The sequence below is a fragment of the Pituophis catenifer genome, unplaced genomic scaffold (genome assembly GCF_029215685.1).
Source record: "Pituophis catenifer annectens isolate HBS135680 unplaced genomic scaffold, rPitCat1.0.hap2 SCAF_11, whole genome shotgun sequence".
Classification (NCBI taxonomy): Eukaryota; Metazoa; Chordata; class Lepidosauria; order Squamata; family Colubridae; genus Pituophis; species Pituophis catenifer.
In genome coordinates this window covers 15,873,696-15,901,420 of record NW_027256891.1, presented here as the reverse complement: position 1 = coordinate 15,901,420, position 27,725 = coordinate 15,873,696, and positions in this window count along the sequence as shown.

Below are 27,725 nucleotides of genomic sequence, written 5' to 3'. Positions count from 1 at the left end.
TTTAAAAAGTGGAAGCAACACCATTTTTAGACATGGAATTCCACCCTCAATCTTGTCCTGGTGTCCTGTTTTCCCTTTGGTTTCAAAAAAAAATTTGGCTTCAAAAAACAGTTTGGTTCCTGGGCAGCATTTTCCTGACCGCGGAGTCACGCGTTTTCTTCCCCAGGCACCAAAAAGGCTTGATTTTTAAAAAGTGGAAGCAACACCATTTTTAGACATGGAATTCCACCCTCAATCTTGTCCTGGTGTCCTTTTTTGCCTTTGGTTTCCAAAAAAAATTGGGCTTCGAAAAACATTTTTCTTCCGGGGCAGAATTTTCCTGACCGCGGAGTCACGCGTTTTCTTCCCCAGGCACCAAAAAGGCTTGATTTTTAAAAAGTGGAAGCAACACCATTTTTAGACATGGAATTCCACCCTCAATCTTGTCCTGGTGTCCTGTTTTCCCTTTGGTTTCAAAAAAAAAATTTGGCTTCAAAAAACAGTTTGGTTCCTGGGCAGCATTTTCCTGACCACGGAGTCACGCGTTTTCTTCCCCAGGCACCAAAAAGGCTTGATTTTTCAAAAGTGGAAGCAACACCATTTTTAGACATGGAATTCCACCCTCAATCTTCTCCTGGTGTCCTTTTTTGCCTTTGGCTTCCAAAAAAAAATTTGGCTTCAAAAAACATTTTGGTCCCTGGGCAGCATTTTCCTGACCGCGGAGTCACGCGTTTTCTTCCCCAGGCACCAAAAAGGCTTGATTTTTAAAAACTGGAAGCAACACCATTTTTAGACATGGAATTCCACCCTCAATCTTGTCCTGGTGTCCTTTTTTCCCTTTGGTTTCAAAAAAAAATTTGGCTTCAAAAAACATTTTGGTTCCTGGGCAGCATTTTCCTGACCGCAGAGTCACGCGTTTTCTTCCCCAGGCACCAAAAAGGCTTGATTTTTAAAAAGTGGAAGCAACACCATTTTTAGACATGGAATTCCACCCTCAATCTTGTCCTGGTGTCCTTTTTTGCCTTTGGTTTCAAAAAAAAATTTGGCTTCAAAAAACATTTTGGTCCCTGGGCAGCATTTTCCTGACCGCGGAGTCACGCGTTTTCTTCCCAAGGCACCAAAAAGGCTTGATTTTTAAAAAGTGGAAGCAACACCATTTTTAGACATGGAATTCCACCCTCAATCTTGTCCTGGTGTCCTGTTTTCCCTTTGGTTTCAAAAAAAAATTTGGCTTCAAAAAACAGTTTGGTTCCTGGGCAGCATTTTCCTGACCGCGGAGTCACGCGTTTTCTTCCCCAGGCACCAAAAAGGCTTGATTTTTAAAAAGTGGAAGCAACACCATTTTTAGACATTGAATTCCACCCTCAATCTTGTCCTGGTGTCCTTTTTTGCCTTTGGTTTCCAAAAAAAATTGGGCTTCGAAAAACATTTTTCTTCCGGGGCAGAATTTTCCTGACCGCGGAGTCACGCGTTTTCTTCCCCAGGCACCAAAAAGGCTTGATTTTTAAAAAGTGGAAGCAACACCATTTTTAGACATGGAATTCCACCCTCCATCTTGTCCTGGTGTCCTGTTTTCCCTTTGGTTTCAAAAAAAAATTTGGCTTCAAAAAACATTTTGGTTCCTGGGCAGCATTTTCCTGACCGCGGAGTCACGCGTTTTCTTCCCCAGGCACCAAAAAGGCTTGATTTGTCAAAAGTGGAAGCAACACCATTTTTAGACATGGAATTCCACCCTCAATCTTGTCCTGGTGTCCTTTTTTCCCTTTGGTTTCAAAAAAAAATTTGGCTTCAAAAAACAGTTTGGTTCCTGGGCAGCATTTTCCTGACCGCGGAGTCACGCGTTTTCTTCCCCAGGCACCAAAAAGGCTTGATTTTTAAAAAGTGGAAGCAACACCATTTTTAGACATGGAATTCCACCCTCAATCTTGTCCTGGTGTCCTTTTTTCACTTTGGTTTCAAAAAAAAATTTGGCTTCAAAATCTGTTTGGTTCCTGGGCAGCAATTTCCTGACCGCGGAGTCACGCGTTTTCTTCCCAAGAAACCAAAAAGGCTTGATTTTTAAAAAGTGGAAGCAACACCATTTTTAGACATGGAATTCCACCCTCAATCTTGTCCTGGTGTCCTTTTTTCCCTTTGGTTTCAAAAAAAAATTCGGATTCTGAAAACAATTTGGTTCCTGGGCAGCATTTTCCTGACCGCGGAGTCACGCGTTTTCCTCCCCAGGCACCAAAAAGGCTTGATTTTTAAAAAGTGGAAGCAACACCATTTTTAGACATGGAATTCCACCCTCAATCTTGTCCTGGTGTCCTTTTTTCCCTTTGGTTTCCAAAAAAAATTTGGCTTCAAAAAACATTTTGGTCCCTGGGCAGCATTTTCCTGACCGTGGAGTCACGCGTTTTCTTCCCCAGGCACCAAAAAGGCTTGATTTTTAAAAAGTGGAAGCAAAACCATTTTTAGACATGGAATTCCACCCTCAATCTTGTCCTGGTGTCCTTTTTTGCCTTTGGTTTCCAAAAAAAATTGGGTTTCAAAAAACAGTTTGGTCCCTGGGCAGCATTTTCCTGACCGCGGAGTCACGCGTTTTCTTCCCCTGGCACCAAAAAGGCCTGATTTTTAAAAAGTGGAAGCAACACCATTTTTAGACATGGAATTCCACCCTCAATCTTGTCCTGGTGTCCTTTTTTCCCTTTGGTTTCAAAAAAAAATTTGGCTTCAAAAAACAGTTTGGTTCCTGGGCAGCATTTTCCTGACCGCGGAGTCACGCGTTTTCTTCCCCAGGCACCAAAAAGGCTTGATTTTTAAAAAGTGGAAGCAACACCATTTTTAGACATGGAATTCCACCCTCAATCTTGTCCTGGTGTCCTTTTTTCCCTTTGGTTTCAAAAAAAAAATTTGGCTTCAAAAAACAGTTTGGTTCCTGGGCAGCATTTTCCTGACCGCGGAGTCACGCGTTTTCTTCCCCAGGCACCAAAAAGGCTTGATTTTTAAAAAGTGGAAGCAACACCATTTTTAGACATGGAATTCCACCCTCAATCTTGTCCTGGTGTCCTTTTTTCCCTTTGGTTTCAAAAAAAAATTTGGCTTCAAAAAACATTTTGGTTCCTGGGCAGCATTTTCCTGACCGCGGAGTCACGCGTTTTCTTCCCCAGGCACCAAAAAGGCTTGATTTTTAAAAAGTGGAAGCAACACCATTTTTAGACATGGAATTCCACCCTCAATCTTGTCCTGGTGTCCTTTTTTGCCTTTGGTTTCAAAAAAAAATTTGGCTTCAAAAAACATTTTGGTCCCTGGGCAGCATTTTCCTGACCGCGGAGTCACGCGTTTTCTTCCCCAGGCACCAAAAAGGCTTGATTTTTAAAAAGTGGAAGCAACACCATTTTTAGACATGGAATTCCACCCTCAATCTTGTCCTGGTGTCCTGTTTTCCCTTTGCTTTCAAAAAAGAATTTGGCTTCAAAAAACATTTTGATTCCTGGGCAGCATTTTCCTGACCGCAGAGTCACGCGTTTTCTTCCCCAGGCACCAAAACGGCTTGATTTTTAAAAACTGGAAGCAACACCATTTTTAGACATGGAATTCCACCCTCAATCTTGTCCTGGTGTCCTGTTTTCCTTTTGGTTTCAAAAAACAAATTGGCTTCAAAAAACAGTTTGGTTCCTGGGCAGCATTTTCCTGACCGCGGAGTCACGCGTTTTCTTCCCCAGGCACCAAAAAGGCTTGATTTTTAAAAAGTGGAAGCAACACCATTTTTAGACATGGAATTCCACCCTCAATCTTGTCCTGGTGTCCTTTTTTGCCTTTGGTTTCCAAAAAAAATTGGGTTTCAAAAAACAGTTTGGTCCCTGGGCAGCATTTTCCTGACCGCGAAGTCACGCGTTTTCTTCCCCTGGCACCAAAAAGGCTTGATTTTTAAAAAGTGGAAGCAACACCATTTTTAGACATGGAATTCCACCCTCAATCTTGTCCTGGTGTCCTTTTTTGCCTTTGGTTTCATAAAAAAATTTGGCTTCAAAAAACATTTTGGTCCCTGGGCTGCATTTTCCTGACCGCGGAGTCACGCGTTTTCTTCCCCAGGCACCAAAAAGGCTTGATTTTTAAAAACTGGAAGCAACACCATTTTTAGACATGGAATTCCACCCTCAATCTTGTCCTGGTGTCCTGTTTTCCTTTTGGTTTCAAAAAAAATTTGGCTTCAAAAAACAGTTTGGTTCCTGGGCAGCATTTTCCTGACCGCGGAGTCACGCGTTTTCTTCCCCAGGCACCAAAAAGGCTTGATTTTTAAAAAGTGGAAGCAACACCATTTTTAGACATGGAATTCCACCCTCAATCTTGTCCTGGTGTCCTTTTTTGCCTTTGGTTTCAAAAAAAAATTTGGCTTCAAAAAACATTTTGGTTCCTGGGCAGCATTTTCCTGACCGCGGAGTCACGCGTTTTCTTCCCCAGGCATCAAAAAGGCTTGATTTGTCAAAAGTGGAAGCAACACCATTTTTAGACATGGAATTCCACCCTCAATCTTCTCCTGGTGTCCTTTTTTGCCTTTGGTTTCAAAAAAAAATTTGGCTTCAAAAAACATTTTGGTCCCTGGGCAGCATTTTCCTGACCGCGGAGTCACGCGTTTTCTTCCCCAGGCACCAAAAAGGCTTGATTTTTAAAAAGTGGAAGCAACACCATTTTTAGACATGGAATTCCACCCTCAATCTTGTCCTGGTGTCCTTTTTTCCCTTTGGTTTCAAAAAAAAATTTGGCTTCAAAAAACAGTTTGGTTCCTGGGCAGCATTTTCCTGACCGCGGAGTCACGCGTTTTCTTCCCCAGGCACCAAAAAGGCTTGATTTTTAAAAAGTGGAAGCAACACCATTTTTAGACATGGAATTCCACCCTCAATCTTGTCCTGGTGTCCTTTTTTCACTTTGGTTTCAAAAAAAAATTTGGCTTCAAAAAACTGTTTGGTTCCTGGGCAGCAATTTCCTGACCGCGGAGTCACGCGTTTTCTTCCCCAGGAACCAAAAAGTCTTGATTTTTAAAAAGTGGAAGCAACACCATTTTTAGACATGGAATTCCACCCTCAATCTTGTCCTGGTGTCCTGTTTTCCCTTTGCTTTCAAAAAAGAATTTGGCTTCAAAAAACATTTTGATTCCTGGGCAGCATTTTCCTGACCGCAGAGTCACGCGTTTTCTTCCCCAGGCACCAAAACGGCTTGATTTTTAAAAACTGGAAGCAACACCATTTTTAGACATGGAATTCCACCCTCAATCTTGTCCTGGTGTCCTGTTTTCCTTTTGGTTTCAAAAAACAAATTGGCTTCAAAAAACAGTTTGGTTCCTGGGCAGCATTTTCCTGACCGCGGAGTCACGCGTTTTCTTCCCCAGGCACCAAAAAGGCTTGATTTTTAAAAAGTGGAAGCAACACCATTTTTAGACATGGAATTCCACCCTCAATCTTGTCCTGGTGTCCTTTTTTGCCTTTGGTTTCCAAAAAAAATTGGGTTTCAAAAAACAGTTTGGTCCCTGGGCAGCATTTTCCTGACCGCGGAGTCACGCGTTTTCTTCCCCTGGCACCAAAAAGGCTTGATTTTTAAAAAGTGGAAGCAACACCATTTTTAGACATGGAATTCCACCCTCAATCTTGTCCTGGTGTCCTTTTTTGCCTTTGGTTTCATAAAAAAATTTGGCTTCAAAAAACATTTTGGTCCCTGGGCAGCATTTTCCTGACCGCGGAGTCACGCGTTTTCTTCCCCAGGCACCAAAAAGGCTTGATTTTTAAAAAGTGGAAGCAACACCATTTTTAGACATGGAATTCCACCCTCAATCTTATCCTGGTGTCCTTTTTTCCCTTTGGTTTCAAAAAAAAATTCGGATTCAGAAAACAATTTGGTTCCTGCGCAGCATTTTCCTGACCGCGGAGTCACACGTTTTCTTCCCCAGGCACCAAAAAGGCTTGATTTTTAAAAACTGGAAGCAACACCATTTTTAGACATGGAATTCCACCCTCAATCTTGTCCTGGTGTCCTGTTTTCCTTTTGGTTTCAAAAAAAATTTGGCTTCAAAAAACAGTTTGGTTCCTGGGCAGCATTTTCCTGACCGCGGAGTCACGCGTTTTCTTCCCCAGGCACCAAAAAGGCTTGATTTTTAAAAAGTGGAAGCAACACCATTTTTAGACATGGAATTCCACCCTCAATCTTGTCCTGGTGTCCTTTTTTGCCTTTGGTTTCAAAAAAAAATTTGGCTTCAAAAAACATTTTGGTTCCTGGGCAGCATTTTCCTGACCGCGGAGTCACGCGTTTTCTTCCCCAGGCATCAAAAAGGCTTGATTTGTCAAAAGTGGAAGCAACACCATTTTTAGACATGGAATTCCACCCTCAATCTTGTCCTGGTGTCCTGTTTTCCCTTAAGTTTCAAAAAAAAATTTGGCTTCAAAAAACATTTTGGTTCCTGGGCAGCATTTTCCTGACCGCGGAGTCACGCGTTTTCTTCCCCAGGCACCAAAAAGGCTTGATTTTTAAAAAGTGGAAGCAACACCATTTTTAGACATGGAATTCCACCCTCAATCTTCTCCTGGTGTCCTTTTTTGCCTTTGGTTTCAAAAAAAAATTTGGCTTCAAAAAACATTTTGGTCCCTGGGCAGCATTTTCCTGACCGCGGAGTCACGCGTTTTCTTCCCCAGGCACCAAAAAGGCTTGATTTTTAAAAAGTGGAAGCAACACCATTTTTAGACATGGAATTCCACCCTGAATCTTGTTCTGGTGTCCTTTTTTGCCTTTGGTTTCAAAAAAAAATTTGGCTTCAAAAAACATTTTGGTTCCTGGGCAGCATTTTCCTGACCGCGGAGTCACGCGTTTTCTTCCCCAGGCATCAAAAAGGCTTGATTTTTAAAAAGTGGAAGCAACACCATTTTTAGACATGGAATTCCACCCTCAATCTTGTCCTGGTGTCCTTTTTTGCCTTTGGTTTCAAAAAAAAATTTGGCTTCAAAAAACATTTTGGTCCCTGGGCAGCATTTTCCTGACCGCGGAGTCACGCGTTTTCTTCCCCAGGCACCAAAAAGGCTTGATTTTTAAAAAGTGGAAGCAACACCATTTTTAGACATGGAATTCCACCCTCAATCTTGTCCTGGTGTCCTGTTTTCCCTTTGCTTTCAAAAAAGAATTTGGCTTCAAAAAACATTTTGATTCCTGGGCAGCATTTTCCTGACCGCAGAGTCACGCGTTTTCTTCCCCAGGCACCAAAACGGCTTGATTTTTAAAAACTGGAAGCAACACCATTTTTAGACATGGAATTCCACCCTCAATCTTGTCCTGGTGTCCTGTTTTCCTTTTGGTTTCAAAAAACAAATTGGCTTCAAAAAACAGTTTGGTTCCTGGGCAGCATTTTCCTGACCGCGGAGTCACGCGTTTTCTTCCCCAGGCACCAAAAAGGCTTGATTTTTAAAAAGTGGAAGCAACACCATTTTTAGACATGGAATTCCACCCTCAATCTTGTCCTGGTGTCCTTTTTTGCCTTTGGTTTCCAAAAAAAATTGGGTTTCAAAAAACAGTTTGGTCCCTGGGCAGCATTTTCCTGACCGCGAAGTCACGCGTTTTCTTCCCCTGGCACCAAAAAGGCTTGATTTTTAAAAAGTGGAAGCAACACCATTTTTAGACATGGAATTCCACCCTCAATCTTGTCCTGGTGTCCTTTTTTGCCTTTGGTTTCATAAAAAAATTTGGCTTCAAAAAACATTTTGGTCCCTGGGCAGCATTTTCCTGACCGCGGAGTCACGCGTTTTCTTCCCCAGGCACCAAAAAGGCTTGATTTTTAAAAACTGGAAGCAACACCATTTTTAGACATGGAATTCCACCCTCAATCTTGTCCTGGTGTCCTGTTTTCCTTTTGGTTTCAAAAAAAATTTGGCTTCAAAAAACAGTTTGGTTCCTGGGCAGCATTTTCCTGACCGCGGAGTCACGCGTTTTCTTCCCCAGGCACCAAAAAGGCTTGATTTTTAAAAAGTGGAAGCAACACCATTTTTAGACATGGAATTCCACCCTCAATCTTGTCCTGGTGTCCTTTTTTGCCTTTGGTTTCAAAAAAAAATTTGGCTTCAAAAAACATTTTGGTTCCTGGGCAGCATTTTCCTGACCGCGGAGTCACGCGTTTTCTTCCCCAGGCATCAAAAAGGCTTGATTTGTCAAAAGTGGAAGCAACACCATTTTTAGACATGGAATTCCACCCTCAATCTTGTCCTGGTGTCCTGTTTTCCCTTTGGTTTTAAAAAAAAATTTGGCTTCAAAAAACATTTTGGTTCCTGGGCAGCATTTTCCTGACCGCGGAGTCACGCGTTTTCTTCCCCAGGCACCAAAAAGGCTTGATTTTTAAAAAGTGGAAGCAACACCATTTTTAGACATGGAATTCCACCCTCAATCTTGTCCTGGTGTCCTTTTTTGCCTTTGGTTTCAAAAAAAAATTTGGCTTCAAAAAACATTTTGGTCCCTGGGCAGCATTTTCCTGACCGCGGAGTCACGCGTTTTCTTCCCCAGGCACCAAAAAGGCTTGATTTTTAAAAAATGGAAGCAACACCATTTTTAGACATGGAATTCCACCCTCAATCTTGTCCTGGTGTCCTTTTTTCCCTTTGGTTTCAAAAAAAAATTTGGCTTCAAAAAACAGTTTGGTTCCTGGGCAGCATTTTCCTGACCGCGGAGTCACGCGTTTTCTTCCCCAGGCACCAAAAAGGCTTGATTTTTAAAAAGTGGAAGCAACACCATTTTTAGACATGGAATTCCACCCTCAATCTTGTCCTGGTGTCCTTTTTTCACTTTGGTTTCAAAAAAAAATTTGGCTTCAAAAAACTGTTTGGTTCCTGGGCAGCAATTTCCTGACCGCGGAGTCACGCGTTTTCTTCCCCAGGAACCAAAAAGGCTTGATTTTTAAAAAGTGGAAGCAACACCATTTTTAGACATGGAATTCCACCCTCAATCTTGTCCTGGTGTCCTGTTTTCCCTTTGCTTTCAAAAAAGAATTTGGCTTCAAAAAACATTTTGATTCCTGGGCAGCATTTTCCTGACCGCAGAGTCACGCGTTTTCTTCCCCAGGCACCAAAACGGCTTGATTTTTAAAAACTGGAAGCAACACCATTTTTAGACATGGAATTCCACCCTCAATCTTGTCCTGGTGTCCTGTTTTCCTTTTGGTTTCAAAAAACAAATTGGCTTCAAAAAACATTTTGGTTCCTGGGCAGCATTTTCCTGACCGCGGAGTCACGCGTTTTCTTCCCCAGGCACCAAAAAGGCTTGATTTTTAAAAAGTGGAAGCAACACCATTTTTAGACATGGAATTCCACCCTCAATCTTGTCCTGGTGTCCTTTTTTGCCTTTGGTTTCCAAAAAAAATTGGGTTTCAAAAAACAGTTTGGTCCCTGGGCAGCATTTTCCTGACCGCGGAGTCACGCGTTTTCTTCCCCTGGCACCAAAAAGGCTTGATTTTTAAAAAGTGGAAGCAACACCATTTTTAGACATGGAATTCCACCCTCAATCTTGTCCTGGTGTCCTTTTTTGCCTTTGGTTTCATAAAAAAATTTGGCTTCAAAAAACATTTTGGTCCCTGGGCAGCATTTTCCTGACCGCGGAGTCACGCGTTTTCTTCCCCAGGCACCAAAAAGGCTTGATTTTTAAAAAGTGGAAGCAACACCATTTTTAGACATGGAATTCCACCCTCAATCTTATCCTGGTGTCCTTTTTTCCCTTTGGTTTCAAAAAAAAATTCGGATTCAGAAAACAATTTGGTTCCTGGGCAGCATTTTCCTGACCGCGGAGTCACACGTTTTCTTCCCCAGGCACCAAAAAGGCTTGATTTTTAAAAACTGGAAGCAACACCATTTTTAGACATGGAATTCCACCCTCAATCTTGTCCTGGTGTCCTGTTTTCCTTTTGGTTTCAAAAAAAATTTGGCTTCAAAAAACAGTTTGGTTCCTGGGCAGCATTTTCCTGACCGCGGAGTCACGCGTTTTCTTCCCCAGGCACCAAAAAGGCTTGATTTTTAAAAAGTGGAAGCAACACCATTTTTAGACATGGAATTCCACCCTCAATCTTCTCCTGGTGTCCTTTTTTGCCTTTGGTTTCAAAAAAAAATTTGGCTTCAAAAAACATTTTGGTTCCTGGGCAGCATTTTCCTGACCGCGGAGTCACGCGTTTTCTTCCCCAGGCACCAAAAAGGCTTGATTTTTAAAAAGTGGAAGCAACACCATTTTTAGACATGGAATTCCACCCTCAATCTTGTCCTGGTGTCCTTTTTTCCCTTTGGTTTCAAAAAAAAATTTGGCTTCAAAAAACAGTTTGGTTCCTGGGCAGCATTTTCCTGACCGCGGAGTCACGCGTTTTCTTCCCCAGGCACCAAAAAGGCTTGATTTTTAAAAAGTGGAAGCAACACCATTTTTAGACATGGAATTCCACCCTCAATCTTGTCCTGGTGTCCTTTTTTCACTTTGGTTTCAAAAAAAAATTTGGCTTCAAAAAACTGTTTGGTTCCTGGGCAGCAATTTCCTGACCGCGGAGTCACGCGTTTTCTTCCCCAGGAACCAAAAAGGCTTGATTTTTAAAAAGTGGAAGCAACACCATTTTTAGACATGGAATTCCACCCTCAATCTTGTCCTGGTGTCCTTTTTTGCCTTTGGTTTCAAAAAAAAATTCGGATTCTGAAAACAATTTGGTTCCTGGGCAGCATTTTCCTGACCGCGGAGTCACGCGTTTTCCTCCCCAGGCACCAAAAAGGCTTGATTTTTAAAAAGTGGAAGCAACACCATTTTTAGACATGGAATTCCACCCTCAATCTTGTCCTGGTGTCCTTTTTTCCCTTTGGTTTCCAAAAAAAATTTGGCTTCAAAAAACATTTTGGTCCCTGGGCAGCATTTTCCTGACCGTGGAGTCACGCGTTTTCTTCCCCAGGCACCAAAAAGGCTTGATTTTTAAAAAGTGGAAGCAAAACCATTTTTAGACATGGAATTCCACCCTCAATCTTGTCCTGGTGTCCTTTTTTGCCTTTGGTTTCCAAAAAAAATTGGGTTTCAAAAAACAGTTTGGTCCCTGGGCAGCATTTTCCTGACCGCGGAGTCACGCGTTTTCTTCCCCTGGCACCAAAAAGGCTTGATTTTTAAAAAGTGGAAGCAACACCATTTTTAGACATGGAATTCCACCCTCAATCTTGTCCTGGTGTCCTTTTTTCCCTTTGGTTTCAAAAAAAAATTTGGCTTCAAAAAACATTTTGGTTCCTGGGCAGCATTTTCCTGACCGCGGAGTCACGCGTTTTCTTCCCCAGGCACCAAAAAGGCTTGATTTTTAAAAAGTGGAAGCAACACCATTTTTAGACATGGAATTCCACCCTCAATCTTGTCCTGGTGTCCTTTTTTCCCTTTGGTTTCAAAAAAAAATTTGGCTTCAAAAAACATTTTGGTCCCTGGGCAGCATTTTCCTGACCGCGGAGTCACGCGTTTTCTTCCCCAGGCACCAAAAAGGCTTGATTTTTAAAAAGTGGAAGCAACACCATTTTTAGACATGGAATTCCACCCTCAATCTTGTCCTGGTGTCCTGTTTTCCCTTTGGTTTCAAAAAAAAATTTGGCTTCAAAAAACAGTTTGGTTCCTGGGCAGCATTTTCCTGACCGCGGAGTCACGCGTTTTCTTCCCCAGGCACCAAAAAGGCTTGATTTTTAAAAAGTGGAAGCAACACCATTTTTAGACATGGAATTCCACCCTCAATCTTGTCCTGGTGTCCTTTTTTGCCTTTGGTTTCCAAAAAAAATTGGGCTTCGAAAAACATTTTTCTTCCGGGGCATAATTTTCCTGACCGCGGAGTCACGCGTTTTCTTCCCCAGGCACCAAAAAGGCTTGATTTTTAAAAAGTGGAAGCAACACCATTTTTAGACATGGAATTCCACCCTTAATCTTGTCCTGGTGTCCTGTTTTCCCTTTGGTTTCAAAAAAAAATTTGGCTTCAAAAAACATTTTGGTTCCTGGGCAGCATTTTCCTGACCGCGGAGTCACGCGTTTTCTTCCCCAGGCACCAAAAAGGCTTGATTTCTCAAAAGTGGAAGCAACACCATTTTTAGACATGGAATTCCACCCTCAATCTTGTCCTGGTGTCCTTTTTTGCCTTTGGTTTCAAAAAAAAATTCGGATTCTGAAAACAATTTGGTTCCTGGGCAGCATTTTCCTGACCGCGGAGTCACGCGTTTTCCTCCCCAGGCACCAAAAAGGCTTGATTTTTAAAAAGTGGAAGCAACACCATTTTTAGACATGGAATTCCACCCTCAATCTTGTCCTGGTGTCCTTTTTTCCCTTTGGTTTCCAAAAAAAATTTGGCTTCAAAAAACATTTTGGTCCCTGGGCAGCATTTTCCTGACCGTGGAGTCACGCGTTTTCTTCCCCAGGCACCAAAAAGGCTTGATTTTTAAAAAGTGGAAGCAAAACCATTTTTAGACATGGAATTCCACCCTCAATCTTGTCCTGGTGTCCTTTTTTGCCTTTGGTTTCCAAAAAAAATTGGGTTTCAAAAAACAGTTTGGTCCCTGGGCAGCATTTTCCTGACCGCGGAGTCACGCGTTTTCTTCCCCTGGCACCAAAAAGGCTTGATTTTTAAAAAGTGGAAGCAACACCATTTTTAGACATGGAATTCCACCCTCAATCTTGTCCTGGTGTCCTTTTTTCCCTTTGGTTTCAAAAAAAAAATTTGGCTTCAAAAAACATTTTGGTTCCTGGGCAGCATTTTCCTGACCGCGGAGTCACGCGTTTTCTTCCCCAGGCACCAAAAAGGCTTGATTTTTAAAAAGTGGAAGCAACACCATTTTTAGACATGGAATTCCACCCTCAATCTTGTCCTGGTGTCCTTTTTTCCCTTTGGTTTCAAAAAAAAATTTGGCTTCAAAAAACATTTTGGTCCCTGGGCAGCATTTTCCTGACCGCAGAGTCACGCGTTTTCTTCCCCAGGCACCAAAAAGGCTTGATTTTTAAAAAGTGGAAGCAACACCATTTTTAGACATGGAATTCCACCCTCAATCTTGTCCTGGTGTCCTTTTTTGCCTTTGGTTTCCAAAAAAAATTGGGCTTCGAAAAACATTTTTCTTCCGGGGCAGAATTTTCCTGACCGCGGAGTCACGCGTTTTCTTCCCCAGGCACCAAAAAGGCTTGATTTTTAAAAAGTGGAAGCAACACCATTTTTAGACATGGAATTCCACCCTCAATCTTGTCCTGGTGTCCTGTTTTCCCTTTGGTTTCAAAAAAAAATTTGGCTTCAAAAAACATTTTGGTTCCTGGGCAGCATTTTCCTGACCGCGGAGTCACGCGTTTTCTTCCCCAGGCACCAAAAAGGCTTGATTTCTCAAAAGTGGAAGCAACACCATTTTTAGACATGGAATTCCACCCTCAATCTTCTCCTCTTGTCCTTTTTTGCCTTTGGTTTCAAAAAAAAATTTGGCTTCAAAAAACATTTTGGTCCCTGGGCAGCATTTTCCTGACCGCGGAGTCACGCGTTTTCTTCCCCAGGCACCAAAAAGGCTTGATTTTTAAAAAGTGGAAGCAACACCATTTTTAGACATGGAATTCCACCCTCAATCTTGTCCTGGTGTCCTTTTTTCCCTTTGGTTTCAAAAAAAAATTTGGCTTCAAAAAACAGTTTGGTTCCTGGGCAGCATTTTCCTGACCGCGGAGTCACGCGTTTTCTTCCCCAGGCACCAAAAAGGCTTGATTTTTAAAAAGTGGAAGCAACACCATTTTTAGACATGGAATTCCACCCTCAATCTTGTCCTGGTGTCCTTTTTTGCCTTTGGTTTCCAAAAAAAATTGGGCTTCGAAAAACATTTTTCTTCCGGGGCAGCATTTTCCTGACCGCGGAGTCACGCGTTTTCTTCCCCAGGCACCAAAAAGGCTTGATTTTTAAAAAGTGGAAGCAAAACCATTTTTAGACATGGAATTCCACCCTCAATCTTGTCCTGGTGTCCTGTTTTCCCTTTGCTTTCAAAAAAGAATTTGGCTTCAAAAAACAGTTTGGTTCCTGGGCAGCATTTTCTTGACCGCGGAGTCACGCGTTTTCTTCCCCAGGCACCAAAACGGCTTGATTTTTAAAAACTGGAAGCAACACCATTTTTAGACATGGAATTCCACCCTCAATCTTGTCCTGGTGTCCTGTTTTCCTTTTGGTTTCAAAAAAAAAAATGGCTTCAAAAAACAGTTTGGTTCCTGGGCAGCATTTTCCTGACCGCGGAGTCACGCGTTTTCTTCCCCAGGCACCAAAAAGGCTTGATTTTTAAAAAGTGGAAGCAACACCATTTTTAGACATGGAATTCCACCCTCAATCTTGTCCTGGTGTCCTTTTTTGCCTTTGGTTTCCAAAAAAAATTGGGTTTCAAAAAACAGTTTGGTCCCTGGGCAGCATTTTCCTGACCGCGGAGTCACGCGTTTTCTTCCCCTGGCACCAAAAAGGCTTGATTTTTAAAAAGTGGAAGCAACACCATTTTTAGACATGGAATTCCACCCTCAATCTTGTCCTGGTGTCCTTTTTTGCCTTTGGTTTCATAAAAAAATTTGGCTTCAAAAAACATTTTGGTCCCTGGGCAGCATTTTCCTGACCGCGGAGTCACGCGTTTTCTTCCCCAGGCACCAAAAAGGCTTGATTTTTAAAAAGTGGAAGCAACACCATTTTTAGACATGGAATTCCACCCTCAATCTTATCCTGGTGTCCTTTTTTCCCTTTGGTTTCAAAAAAAAATTCGGATTCAGAAAACAATTTGGTTCCTGGGCAGCATTTTCCTGACCGCGGAGTCACACGTTTTCTTCCCCAGGCACCAAAAAGGCTTGATTTTTAAAAACTGGAAGCAACACCATTTTTAGACATGGAATTCCACCCTCAATCTTGTCCTGGTGTCCTTTTTTCCCTTTGGTTTCAAAAAAAAATTTGGCTTCAAAAAACAGTTTGGTTCCTGGGCAGCATTTTCCTGACCGCGGAGTCACGCGTTTTCTTCCCCAGGCACCAAAATGGCTTGATTTTTAAAAAGTGGAAGCAACACCATTTTTAGACATGGAATTCCACCCTCAATCTTGTCCTGGTGTCCTTTTTTGCCTTTGGTTTCCAAAAAAAATTGGGCTTCGAAAAACATTTTTCTTCCGGGGCAGCATTTTCCTGACCGCGGAGTTACGCGTTTTCTTCCCCAGGCACCAAAAAGGCTTGATTTTTAAAAAGTGGAAGCAAAACCATTTTTAGACATGGAATTCCACCCTCAATCTTGTCCTGGTGTCCTGTTTTCCCTTTGCTTTCAAAAAAGAATTTGGCGACTTCCGGTTTGCTCTTCGTAGCCACCAGACGGTCTCTTGGGACCGCCAGCCCCTTCGCCTGTAAAGAGCCGCCTGTACAGCGCAAAGGCGGCTCGAAAAACCCCATTTCCAGGAGGAAATGTGGGATAGAGCAGGTGAGTGCAGGTAGAGCTCTCCGTAGCCCCCAGGGGTTTTTTTTTTTACTCTTGGGGGCGGGCGGAGGAATGCTCCCTATAGCACTCGCCGCCCGCTCCGGGCGTTGGGAGACTTCTGCCTTTTTGCAGAACAAGGCTACGAAGACAAGCCTTTTAAGATATTTAATAGATTAACTAAAGATGATGAGATTTGGATTTGGATCTGTGACCCTAAGTTGCAAGTATTAATACTTATTTTACAAAGGATATTCAACAAAGTAAAAAAGACCTTTTAAAATGGCGATTGCCGAAACTGGAGCAGGGAAGCTGAAAAGAGAAAGTCCTTCCGTTTCTTATTAAGTTACAAAATAGCAGAATAAATGCTCCTGGTTACATTTGAAGGGATTTGAGCTGGATCTGTGACCTCGAATTGCAAGTATTTCACTTATTTTATAACAATTATTGAAGAAGGAAAAGGAAAAGGAAAAAAGAATCTTTAAAAAGGGCGACTGCCGAGGCTTGAGAAGGGGCTGAAAGGGAGAGTCCTTCCGTTTCTTATTGAGATACAAAGTAGCTGAATAAATATTTTTGGCTACACTTTAAAATAAAGCTCTACTTTTGTGTTTTTTCTTTTCCTGGAGATTTGATATTCATCTTGGTTGGAAAGAGGTTTTTTTTTTTCTCTGCTGCCTCTCTTTTCTTTTTAAGAAAAATAGTTTGTCTGTGTTGAAACATGGCATTAAAGTTGGACAAACAAGCAATGGGGGGGGATTCCCCCATTAACAAACTACGTGACCAAGTTTTAAAGCTCCAGTCTCAGAAAACCGATTTTAATATAATTGAATTTCTTTTGGAGGAGATTGTAAGAAGGGATGAGATTGTGAATCAGAACTTTGAAAAATTTAAGCAGGAAATTAAAGAATTAGTGCAATTAAAGTTTGATATTTTGAATCGAAAGATTATTAAAATGGCTAATGATCTTGTAGGATTTATGACTAAGTTGGATGAAAATACTAACTTATTAGAGTCTAAAGTGGAAGAAATTGAGGACAATTTGGATAATAAAATACAAAAAATTGAAAATGATTTGACAAATACTCAAGACAATAGCTCAGAAGAAAAATCTAAAATGGAGGTTGAACAAAAGTCTTGTAATGTAGAAAATTTACAACAACGGATTGAAAGAGAGGTCTTAATGATGCATTATAATTTTACAGAATATGCGATCAGACTCAGAGGTTTACAGGAAAATAACAGAGATGATTTAAGGAAAATATCTTCTGAAATTCTGGCTGGGATTTTAAAGGTTCAACCTGGGGAAGTGTTTTGTAGGATTGATAGAGTGTACAGAATAAACTCCTGGATTGCAAAGCAAAGGCAATTGCCTAGAGATGTGGTGATTTATTTTACAGACAAGGAAATTAGGAATAAAATTGTGCAAAATTCCTTCAATTCTACTTTGCAATTGTATGGAAGGAAGATATGGATCTACAAAGAGCTTCCCCCCAAGATGTTAATGGAAAGGAAGAAATTTGGTTTTCTGGTGACTGAGTTAAAATACAGAAATATTCCATTTAGGTGGAATGCCCCAGTTGGCATAATATTGAGATATCAAGGAGAAAGATACCAATTAGATACTGTTGAAAAAGCGGAAGAATTTTATCAAAAAATTTTGAAAATGAACTTAACATCTATAGGCACAATACAGGATAAGCAGAAGGAGTTGGAAATAAAGGGAAAACATCGAATTACAGAGGTTGTGGTAGACAAACTGTCTTTGGATTCTCTTGATACTCCAGCTGGATTATCTACAAATATGAGAGAAGCGGCATCTGATTTCAACGTGATGATCCAACAAGATCAGTTTATAAAGCAGAATGAAAACCGATCAGTTGATATACAACTTGTAGAAAGGAAAACAGGATGGAAATCAAACCCACAAAAAGAAAAGAAAAAAAGAAATAGGTCTCATAAAAACAGAAATTTCTAAACTAAGCAACGGTGAAGCCAGTGATTTTAAAAAAAATGAATGAATATGTGAAAAGATAGTGGAGGCGAAGTATTGGTTAATATCATCCTGAGGACAGTGACAGACCTCTGCAATGCCGTAATTTTGGGATGTGAAAAGAGCCTTAATCTGTTGGATTTGAATTATCTATTTTGGATTTCTTTTCTTGTACTGATAAATATATTATAATTATTCTGAGCTACAAGGCAAGAGAGTTACGTTGGGGCATGCAGAAGATCTGGTTGTTACCCATTACGATGATGGGAATTAATAATCCTGATGAAAGCCACAATTACAACTCTATGGAATACAATTATAATGTCACTCGGGTGGTTGTTTTTATTTTTATATATATATGAGGATATTTATTACTGATGGGGGCAGATGAAGACTGAAGACTTTGAACAAACTGTTGCACCAGGATGCTATGTTACCCAATTATGGATGGGGGACTCAACAATCTAGTGGAAAGACATCAAAGAAGATATTATATGGATTATAAATTTAAAGTTATTGTCTTTTTTTTTAAATAACGGAATATATGTATATATATATATATATTAGTAGAGTGGGCAGATATTAAGAATTGAATTGTTGTGTATGGTAATTTTGTAGGAAAGTGGGTGGAAATATGTTAGTCTACTGATGGATTAGCTTAAGAAAAGGGATGTTTAAGTGATATATTTAGGGTAGTGGAGGAAATGGACAGAGTTGAATAAATGTTAAATTAGGACTTATGTGGAAGGCTGCTTTGAAATGTTATATTAATATATACAAGGAATAAATGTTAAAGTAGGATTTATTATACAGTCTTAAAGTGGAAGGTTGTTTTGAAATGTTGTAACAATACATAGATATAAGTTTTGGGGAGGACAAAAAGGGTAGATTATTGCTAAATTGGGGGTTATAATAATATTATGCTAAACTAGAAGTTATCATACAATGTTATAGCAGACTGCTTTTTTTTTTTTTTTTTGAAATGTATGGTAAAAGGGGAAAGTAATAATATTAATAATATTTTTAGTAAGTAAGGGTCAGTATATAGAGGAGAGAGTAAGGCGATGGTAAAATATTATGTAATCTGTTATGAATTAGGTTTTTGGTGTGAAGAAGTCACGGGGGGATGGGTTGTGAGGGGGGGTTAGGGAGGAGGGGGGGAAGGAAAAAAGGGGAAAAATTTGTATTTGAAAACTTTTTCAATAAAAAAAAAAAAAAAAAAAAAGAATTTGGCTTCAAAAAACAGTTTGGTTCCTGGGCAGCATTTTCCTGACCGCGGAGTCACGCGTTTTCTTCCCCAGGCACCAAAACGGCTTGATTTTTAAAAACTGGAAGCAACACCATTTTTAGACATGGAATTCCACCCTCAATCTTGTCCTGGTGTCCTGTTTTCCTTTTGGTTTCAAAAAAAAAATTGGCTTCAAAAAACAGTTTGGTTCCTGGGCAGCATTTTCCTGACCACGGAGTCACGCGTTTTCTTCCCCAGGCACCAAAAAGGCTTGATTTTTAAAAAGTGGAAGCAACACCATTTTTAGACATGGAATTCCACCCTCAATCTTGTCCTGGTGTCCTTTTTTGCCTTTGGTTTCCAAAAAAAATTGGGTTTCAAAAAACAGTTTGGTCCCTGGGCAGCATTTTCCTGACCGCGGAGTCACGCGTTTTCTTCCCCTGGCACCAAAAAGGCTTGATTTTTAAAAAGTGGAAGCAACACCATTTTTAGACATGGAATTCCACCCTCAATCTTGTCCTGGTGTCCTTTTTTGCCTTTGGTTTCATAAAAAAATTTGGCTTCAAAAAACATTTTGGTCCCTGGGCAGCATTTTCCTGACCGCGGAGTCACGCGTTTTCTTCCCCAGGCACCAAAAAGGCTTGATTTTTAAAAGTGGAAGCAACACCATTTTTAGACATGGAATTCCACCCTCAATCTTGTCCTGGTGTCCTTTTTTGCCTTTGGTTTCAAAAAAAAATTCGGATTCAGAAAACAATTTGGTTCCTGGGCAGCATTTTCCTGACCGCGGAGTCACACGTTTTCTTCCCCAGGCACCAAAAAGGCTTGATTTTTAAAACTGGAAGCAACACCATTTTTAGACATGGAATTCCACCCTCAATCTTGTCCTGGTGTCCTGTTTTCCTTTTGGTTTCAAAAAAAAATTTGGCTTAAAAAAACAGTTTGGTTCCTGGGCAGCATTTTCCTGACCGCGGAGTCACGCGTTTTCTTCCCCAGGCACCAAAAAGGCTTGATTTTTAAAAAGTGGAAGCAACACCATTTTTAGACATGGAATTCCACCCTCAATCTTGTCCTGGTGTCCTTTTTTGCCTTTGGTTTCCAAAAAAAATTGGGTTTCAAAAAACAGTTTGGTCCCTGGGCAGCATTTTCCTGACCGCGGAGTCACGCGTTTTCTTCCCCTGGCACCAAAAAGGCTTGATTTTTAAAAAGTGGAAGCAACACCATTTTTAGACATGGAATTCCACCCTCAATCTTGTCCTGGTGTCCTTTTTTGCCTTTGGTTTCAAAAAAAAATTTGGCTTCAGAAAACATTTTGGTCCCTGGGCAGCATTTTCCTGACCGCGGAGTCACGCGTTTTCTTCCCCAGGCACCAAAAAGGCTTGATTTTTAAAAAGTGGAAGCAACACCATTTTTAGACATGGAATTCCACCCTCAATCTTATCCTGGTGTCCTTTTTTCCCTTTGGTTTCAAAAAAAAATTCGGATTCAGAAAACAATTTGGTTCCTGGGCAGCATTTTCCTGACCGCGGAGTCACACGTTTTCTTCCCCAGGCACCAAAAAGGCTTGATTTTTAAAAACTGGAAGCAACACCATTTTTAGACATGGAATTCCACCCTCAATCTTGTCCTGGTGTCCTGTTTTCCTTTTGGTTTCAAAAAAAAATTTGGCTTCAAAAAACAGTTTGGTTCCTGGGCAGCATTTTCCTGACCGCGGAGTCACGCGTTTTCTTCCCCAGGCACCAAAAAGGCTTGATTTTTAAAAAGTGGAAGCAACACCATTTTTAGACATGGAATTCCACCCTCAATCTTGTCCTGGTGTCCTTTTTTGCCTTTGGTTTCAAAAAAAAATTTGGCTTCAAAAAACAGTTTGGTTCCTGGGCAGCATTTTCCTGACCGCGGAGTCACGCGTTTTCTTCCCCAGGCACCAAAAAGGCTTGATTTTTAAAAAGTGGAAGCAACACCATTTTTAGACATGGAATTCCACCCTCAATCTTGTCCTGGTGTCCTTTTTTGCCTTTGGTTTCATAAAAAAATTTGGCTTCAGAAAACATTTTGGTCCCTGGGCAGCATTTTCCTGACCGCGGAGTCACGCGTTTTCTTCCCCAGGCACCAAAAAGGCTTGATTTTTAAAAAGTGGAAGCAACACCATTTTTAGACATGGAATTCCACCCTCAATCTTATCCTGGTGTCCTTTTTTCCCTTTGGTTTCAAAAAAAAATTCGGATTCAGAAAACAATTTGGTTCCTGGGCAGCATTTTCCTGACCGCGGAGTCACACGTTTTCTTCCCCAGGCACCAAAAAGGCTTGATTTTTAAAAACTGGAAGCAACACCATTTTTAGACATGGAATTCCACCCTCAATCTTGTCCTGGTGTCCTGTTTTCCTTTTGGTTTCAAAAAAAAATTTGGCTTCAAAAAACAGTTTGGTTCCTGGGCAGCATTTTCCTGACCGCGGAGTCACGCGTTTTCTTCCCCAGGCACCAAAAAGGCTTGATTTTTAAAAAATGGAAGCAACACCATTTTTAGACATGGAATTCCACCCTCAATCTTGTCCTGGTGTCCTTTTTTGCCTTTGGTTTCCAAAAAAAATTGGGTTTCAAAAAACAGTTTGGTCCCTGGGCAGCATTTTCCTGACCGCGGAGTCACGCGTTTTCTTCCCCTGGCACCAAAAAGGCTTGATTTTTAAAAAGTGGAAGCAACACCATTTTTAGACATGGAATTCCACCCTCAATCTTGTCCTGGTGTCCTTTTTTGCCTTTGGTTTCATAAAAAAATTTGGCTTCAAAAAACATTTTGGTCCCTGGGCAGCATTTTCCTGACCGCGGAGTCACGCGTTTTCTTCCCCAGGCACCAAAAAGGCTTGATTTTTAAAAAGTGGAAGCAACACCATTTTTAGACATGGAATTCCACCCTCAATCTTATCCTGGTGTCCTTTTTTCCCTTTGGTTTCAAAAAAAAATTCGGATTCAGAAAACAATTTGGTTCCTGGGCAGCATTTTCCTGACCGCGGAGTCACACGTTTTCTTCCCCAGGCACCAAAAAGGCTTGATTTTTAAAAACTGGAAGCAACACCATTTTTAGACATGGAATTCCACCCTCAATCTTGTCCTGGTGTCCTGTTTTCCTTTTGGTTTCAAAAAAAAATTTGGCTTCAAAAAACAGTTTGGTTCCTGGGCAGCATTTTCCTGACCGCGGAGTCACGCGTTTTCTTCCCCAGGCACCAAAAAGGCTTGATTTTTAAAAAGTGGAAGCAACACCATTTTTAGACATGGAATTCCACCCTCAATCTTGTCCTGGTGTCCTTTTTTGCCTTTGGTTTCAAAAAAAAATTTGGCTTCAAAAAACATTTTGGTCCCTGGGCAGCATTTTCCTGACCGTGGAGTCACGCGTTTTCTTCCCCAGGCACCAAAAAGGCTTGATTTTTAAAAACTGGAAGCAACACCATTTTTAGACATGGAATTCCACCCTCAATGTTGTCCTGGTGTCCTTTTTTGCCTTTGGTTTCCAAAAAAAATTCGGATTCAGAAAACAATTTGGTTCCTGGGCACCATTTTCCTGACCGCGGAGTCACGCGTTTTCTTCCCCAGGCACCAAAAAGGCTTGATTTTTAAAAGTGGAAGCAACACCATTTTTAGACATGGAATTCCACCCTCAATCTTGTCCTGGTGTCCTTTTTTGCCTTTGGTTTCAAAAAAAAATTCGGATTCAGAAAACAATTTGGTTCCTGGGCAGCATTTTCCTGACTGCGGAGTCACGCGTTTTCTTCCCCAGGCACCAAAAAGGCTTGATTTTTCAAATGTGGAAGCAACACCATTTTTAGACATGGAATTCCACCCTCATTCTTATCCTGGTGTCCTTTTTTCCCTTTGGTTTCAAAAAAAAATTTGGCTTCAAAAAACATTTTGGTTCCTGGGCAGTATTTTCCTGACCGCGGAGTCACGCGTTTTCTTCCCCCAGCACCAAAAAGGCTCGATTTTTAAAAAGTGGAAGCAACACCATTTTTAGACATGGAATTCCACACTCAATTTTGTCCTTTTGTCCTTTTTGCCTTTGGTTTCAATTTTTTTTTTACTACCGGTTCTATGGGCGTGGGTCTTTTTGCGTGCTGCAGTGTTGGAAACTGGAATAGCTGGTCTTCTATTTTCCTGCGTGAGCTTGAGTGGTGAAATCCAAATATTTTTACTACCGGTTCTGTGGGCGTAGGTTCGTGGGGGTGGTGAGGCTTGGTGGGTGTGGCAGAGGCAGGATACTGCAAAATCCCCATTCCATCCCCACTCCTGGGGGAAGGATACTGCAAAATCCCCATCCCCCCCCCACTCCTGGGGGAAGGATATTGCCAAATCTCCATTCCCACCCCACTCCAGGAGAAGTGTACTGCAAAATCTCCATTCCCATCCCACTCCAGGGGAAGGATACTGCAAAATCTCCATTCCCTCCCCACTCCAGGGGAAGGATACTGCAAAATCCCCATTCCCTCCCCACTCCTGGGGGAAGGATATTGCCAAATCTCCATTCCTACCCCCCTCTTGGGCTTGCCAAAGGTAGTATTTGCTGGTTCTCCAAACAACTCAAAATTTCCACTACCGGTTCTCCAGAACCTATCAAAACCTGCTGGATTTCACCCCTGAGCTACATCTTTGTTATGTAGGATAGACTGGCCTTAATGGCCCATTGACAAAGGTGTGTCTGGGGGGGCTGAGTTTCTGCCTCCCTTTTAGGGGAAATATTCTGCCCTTTTTAATATTTCCTAAAGTATCTCATTTTCCCAGGAGAGGGGTGGGCGCTAACTTACTACAGGTCATAATTGAGAGAGGAGGCTGAATGCGTCTCCTTGCGCATCTTGGATGACATTTTTTGGGGAAAAAACTGATCCAGGGACATTTAAAACCAAAACAAAGATTTTTAGTTGATTTTATTTAATGCTCCTGACCGTCCCTCCTAGGTTTTTTTTAAAGCTGCTGCTTCTTCCTTTAAAATGAATTATGTGCTTGTTGTTTCAGCAATGGGATAGGAATCATGGTGTGAATTTTAAGTCATGGACAGGCTATCAGGCAGCCTTGCGAGCGAGAGAGGTGGTCTATCTTGTCTCCTTTGGGGGTTTTTGTGCTTTTCTGCCCAGGTATAAAAACAGTTTGATAAAACACACCGAGCTTTAATGAGGCTTAGCATACTGATGAACGCAGTCCCTGTAGGGTATAGACTATGATTTATTGCTTTGCACATGGAGATACCGAATTTGGTACTTTCTCAGATCATTGTAAAATGAACGAGGGCTTAGCTTTTTGTGTGAAGCTGAAGCTATGGAAACCACCAAGTTTCAGCTCCTGCTCAGGGCAGAATCCAAATTAAAACATCCTGAACAGTCAGCTGACTGGTGGATGCTTGAATCCTACAGTAGGGAGCCGATCACCTCCCTACCTGTAGACATGGTTAGTCCTTCAAGGTAATCGAGACCAAGCAATCAATGTTACAAATGTTGTTCTTGTTTTAACCATCCAGTTGCATCTGATTCTTGGCAACTCTATAGGCAAGTGCTCTCCATGGTACTCTGGATAGCAATAGCACTTGGATTTATATACCGCTTCACAGTGCTTTACAGCCCTTTCTAAACTGTTTACAGAGTCAGCATCTTGCCCCCAACAATTTGGGTCCCCATTTTACCCATCTCGGAAGGATGGAAGGCTGAGTCAACCTTGAGCCGGTCAGGATCGAACTGCTGACAGTGAGCAGAATTATCCTGCAATGCTACATTCCAACCACAAGGGAGGGAGGGAAGGAGGGAAGGAGGGAAGGAGGGAAGGAAGGAAGGAAGGAAGGAAGGAAGGAAGGAAGGAAGGAAGGAAGGAAGGAAAATAGCACTTGGATTTATATACCGCTTCACAGTGCTTTACAGTCCTTTACGGTTTACAGAGTCAGCATCTTGCCCCCAACAATTTGGGTCCTCATTTTACCCACCTCGGAAGGATGGAAGGCTGAGTCAACCCTGAGCCTGGTGAGTTTTGAGCTGCCAAATTGCAGACAGATTGCAGTGTACATCAAAAGACAAGATACATTCATCAAGAATCATAAGGTACTACACTTAATGATAGTCATAGGGTACAAATAAGCAATCAAATCATACTAGGAAACAGTATAAATCTTAAAGATACCAGCAACAAAGTTACAGTCATACAGTCATAAGTGGACTGAAGGAGATGGGTAGTGGGAACGATGAAAAGATTAATAGTAATGCAGACTTAGTGAATAGTTTGACAGTGTTGAGGGAATTATTTGTTTAGCAGAGTGATGGCGTTCGGGGAAAAAAAACCATTCTTGTGTCTAGTTGTTTTGGTGTGCAGTGCTCTATACCATCGTTTTGAGGGTAGGAGCTGAAGCAATTTATAATAGGAATGTTATCCTAATATTTGACCTGATCCTGCCTCCCTCTACAACCTCTTGGCTGTGCTCTGTACTGTAGAGATGCTGGGGTTTTTTGGTTAAGTTTCCAGTGCAACCGGGACTGTTTTCTCAAGAGTCTTTTCTCACAGTTCAATCTCCAGAAATATTACTGAACTGTCACTGGCTGTCAGACAGATCCTTTCCATTGCCTTCTTTTTCCTTAGTACAAATTAGCTGGGAGCTTTAATCATGGTAGAAGAATGTGCTTTCAACAGCCCTTTGATTTTGTTTTAGTTGAGTTGAGATTAATTAGATAATTACTCACATGTAGCCAGCAGGCCAGTCATTAAGGCCACCGTGCTTGCTAATTAAAAAAGCTAGTTTTTTGCCACAATTCCTGCCCCCACCTCCCATGGGAACAGCACCATTAGACCCTGCATCCATGGCTCTTTTGTTATGCAGATGAGGAGTCCGCTTTCCCATAATCTAAAGTCCACATGCCAAAATGCTCAGTGGTTGGACAGTGGTTGACGGAACATACAAAGATCCAGGTCTATAGAGCCAGCACCAATTTTGCCTCATTGCAGCAAACAGCAAACAGCCTGCTTTACTTTCATTTTCGTTTTCAGCATAGTTTGATTAGCACAAGGAAGAGAAAAAAAACTGCTCCCAGCAATTTACCTCTTTGCAGCAAGCAGCAGAGCCCTGCACAAAACAGCTGAGAGCAAATCAGCTGAGAGTCGGAAGGCCGATCCAATCAACTTGTGCTAATTAGGCTGTGCTGAAGTTGAAAGGAGCTGTTTTTTCTTGCTGTTTGCTTGCAAGGTGGTAATTGCTAGGAGGCAGAGGCCAAAGGGTGGGGGGCCAGTGGGTGGGCGGGGCTACATTCAGTGTATAAGACGCACCTAAATTTTCACCCCCTTTTAGGGGGGAAAAAGGTGCGTCTTATACTCCGAAAAATATGGTAAATAAGAGTCAATAGAATTCAAGGTGGACTGAATTTAGATCTCTTGTGGGTGCAAAGGGACTCGAGGCTGGTGACATATTTGACTCCTCCCTCGGGCTCAGCCTGGTCATCTGCTACAAAGATCTGATGTATGAGTACCCTTAGACCAGGGGCGTCAAACTCATGTCATCACGATGTCGCCACGTGATGTATCGTGACTTTTTTCCCCTTCACTAAACGGGGCGTGGGCGTGGCCAGCGTGTGACGAATCCGGCCCTTGGGCCATCAATTTGACAGCACTGTCTTAGACCATCTAAGACTTTAGCAGCAGGATTTTCTTGGCCATCATCACTCTGCCTTTCATTCAGCCTCTGAATGCCACATTTGCAACAGCATTTATAGTCCATTTCATCAGTTCGATGCAGAATTGCTCCGTATGTTTCATCCTGTACATCCATTCTAAATCCGGACACTCGGATCTTCTCATTATGCCTTGTGCTGATTGTTAAATATATTTTTTCCCCATCCCTTCAAAGAAAAGGCTCAGTGTGAGGCCGTGCTGACAAGAACAGGTGGCTTGACAAGATAAGCTAAATTGTTTCAGCTATTGAGTGGACAGCTGAGTTAGAATATCTCTGGAAAGCGCCTTTTTGATATTTTGGGATTTTGATGGCAGAAGTGCTACTTGAGAATCGGATTCTTGGGTTAATATCTACCCTCTTCCGAGGAGAGTCTTTGAAAAGTTCTTCTCTCTTTCAAACGGTTACATCATGACTATTTTCTCTAACCAAATGCCTCCAGATGTGATGTGACTGCAACTGTCTGGGGATTTTGAGACTTGCAAGCCCAGTATTGCTGGAAGGGAACCAGTTTGATGATGGTTGGCCAAGGGAAGCAAGAAGTGACTGACCTTTTAAGGTAGTATTTTTCAAATTTGGCTATTGTAAGTTGTTGTCGGGCACAAATAACCGGTGGGTTGCCCCCGGTTTGGACCAGTTCAGGCACAAATAACCAGCGGGAGGCTCCACCCACTGACCCAGAGGTCATCATTGTCACTACGTTCTTGTATTTGTCAGCTGGGCTCCCATTCTGAGACTTACGGTAGACTGTCTGAGTCTTATCACTAAGCTACTGCGCATGTCCACATTCTTTCACTTTCTTCTAACTTTCTTAGTTCGCCTGCCAAGAGGTAAGGCAGGAATGCTGCCAAGATGTAATTAATAGCTAGTAAGACTGTTTTTACTTCTTCATAATAAAATGTGTTTTATTAGAATATATCTCGGGGTTTTTTCTTCTTTAAAAGTATACTCCAAGGAAAAGCCACGATCCATCTCTAATTAGGTGCAATTATCCAAAGCGGAATGGGATTAATTAATTAATTGCCACCCTGACAATCATAAGTGATCTGCGCATGTGCAGAGCGCATGCAGGTGCAATGTGAACCAGTAGTACAGGTAAGTAGAACCCACCCCTGACCAGGAGCATTTGTTGAGTTCAAAACACCGAAGAGTTTATTATTGCTACCTCTAGTACCATGATGGCACGTGTACCACAGGTGGCACGCGAAGCCATGTCAGTGGACACATGAGCAATGCTCTAACTCAGCTCAAGTGCGCATGCACGTGCCAGACAGCTAATTTTTGAGCCTTCCGGGTCCACCGGAAGTCAGGAAACAGGCTGTTTCCGGCCTCCAGAGGGCTTCCGGTATGTGTGTGTGTGGAAGGCTGTTTTTGCCTCCCCAGGCTCCTAGAAAGCCTCTTGACCCTGAGAAGAGTGAAAAATGGGC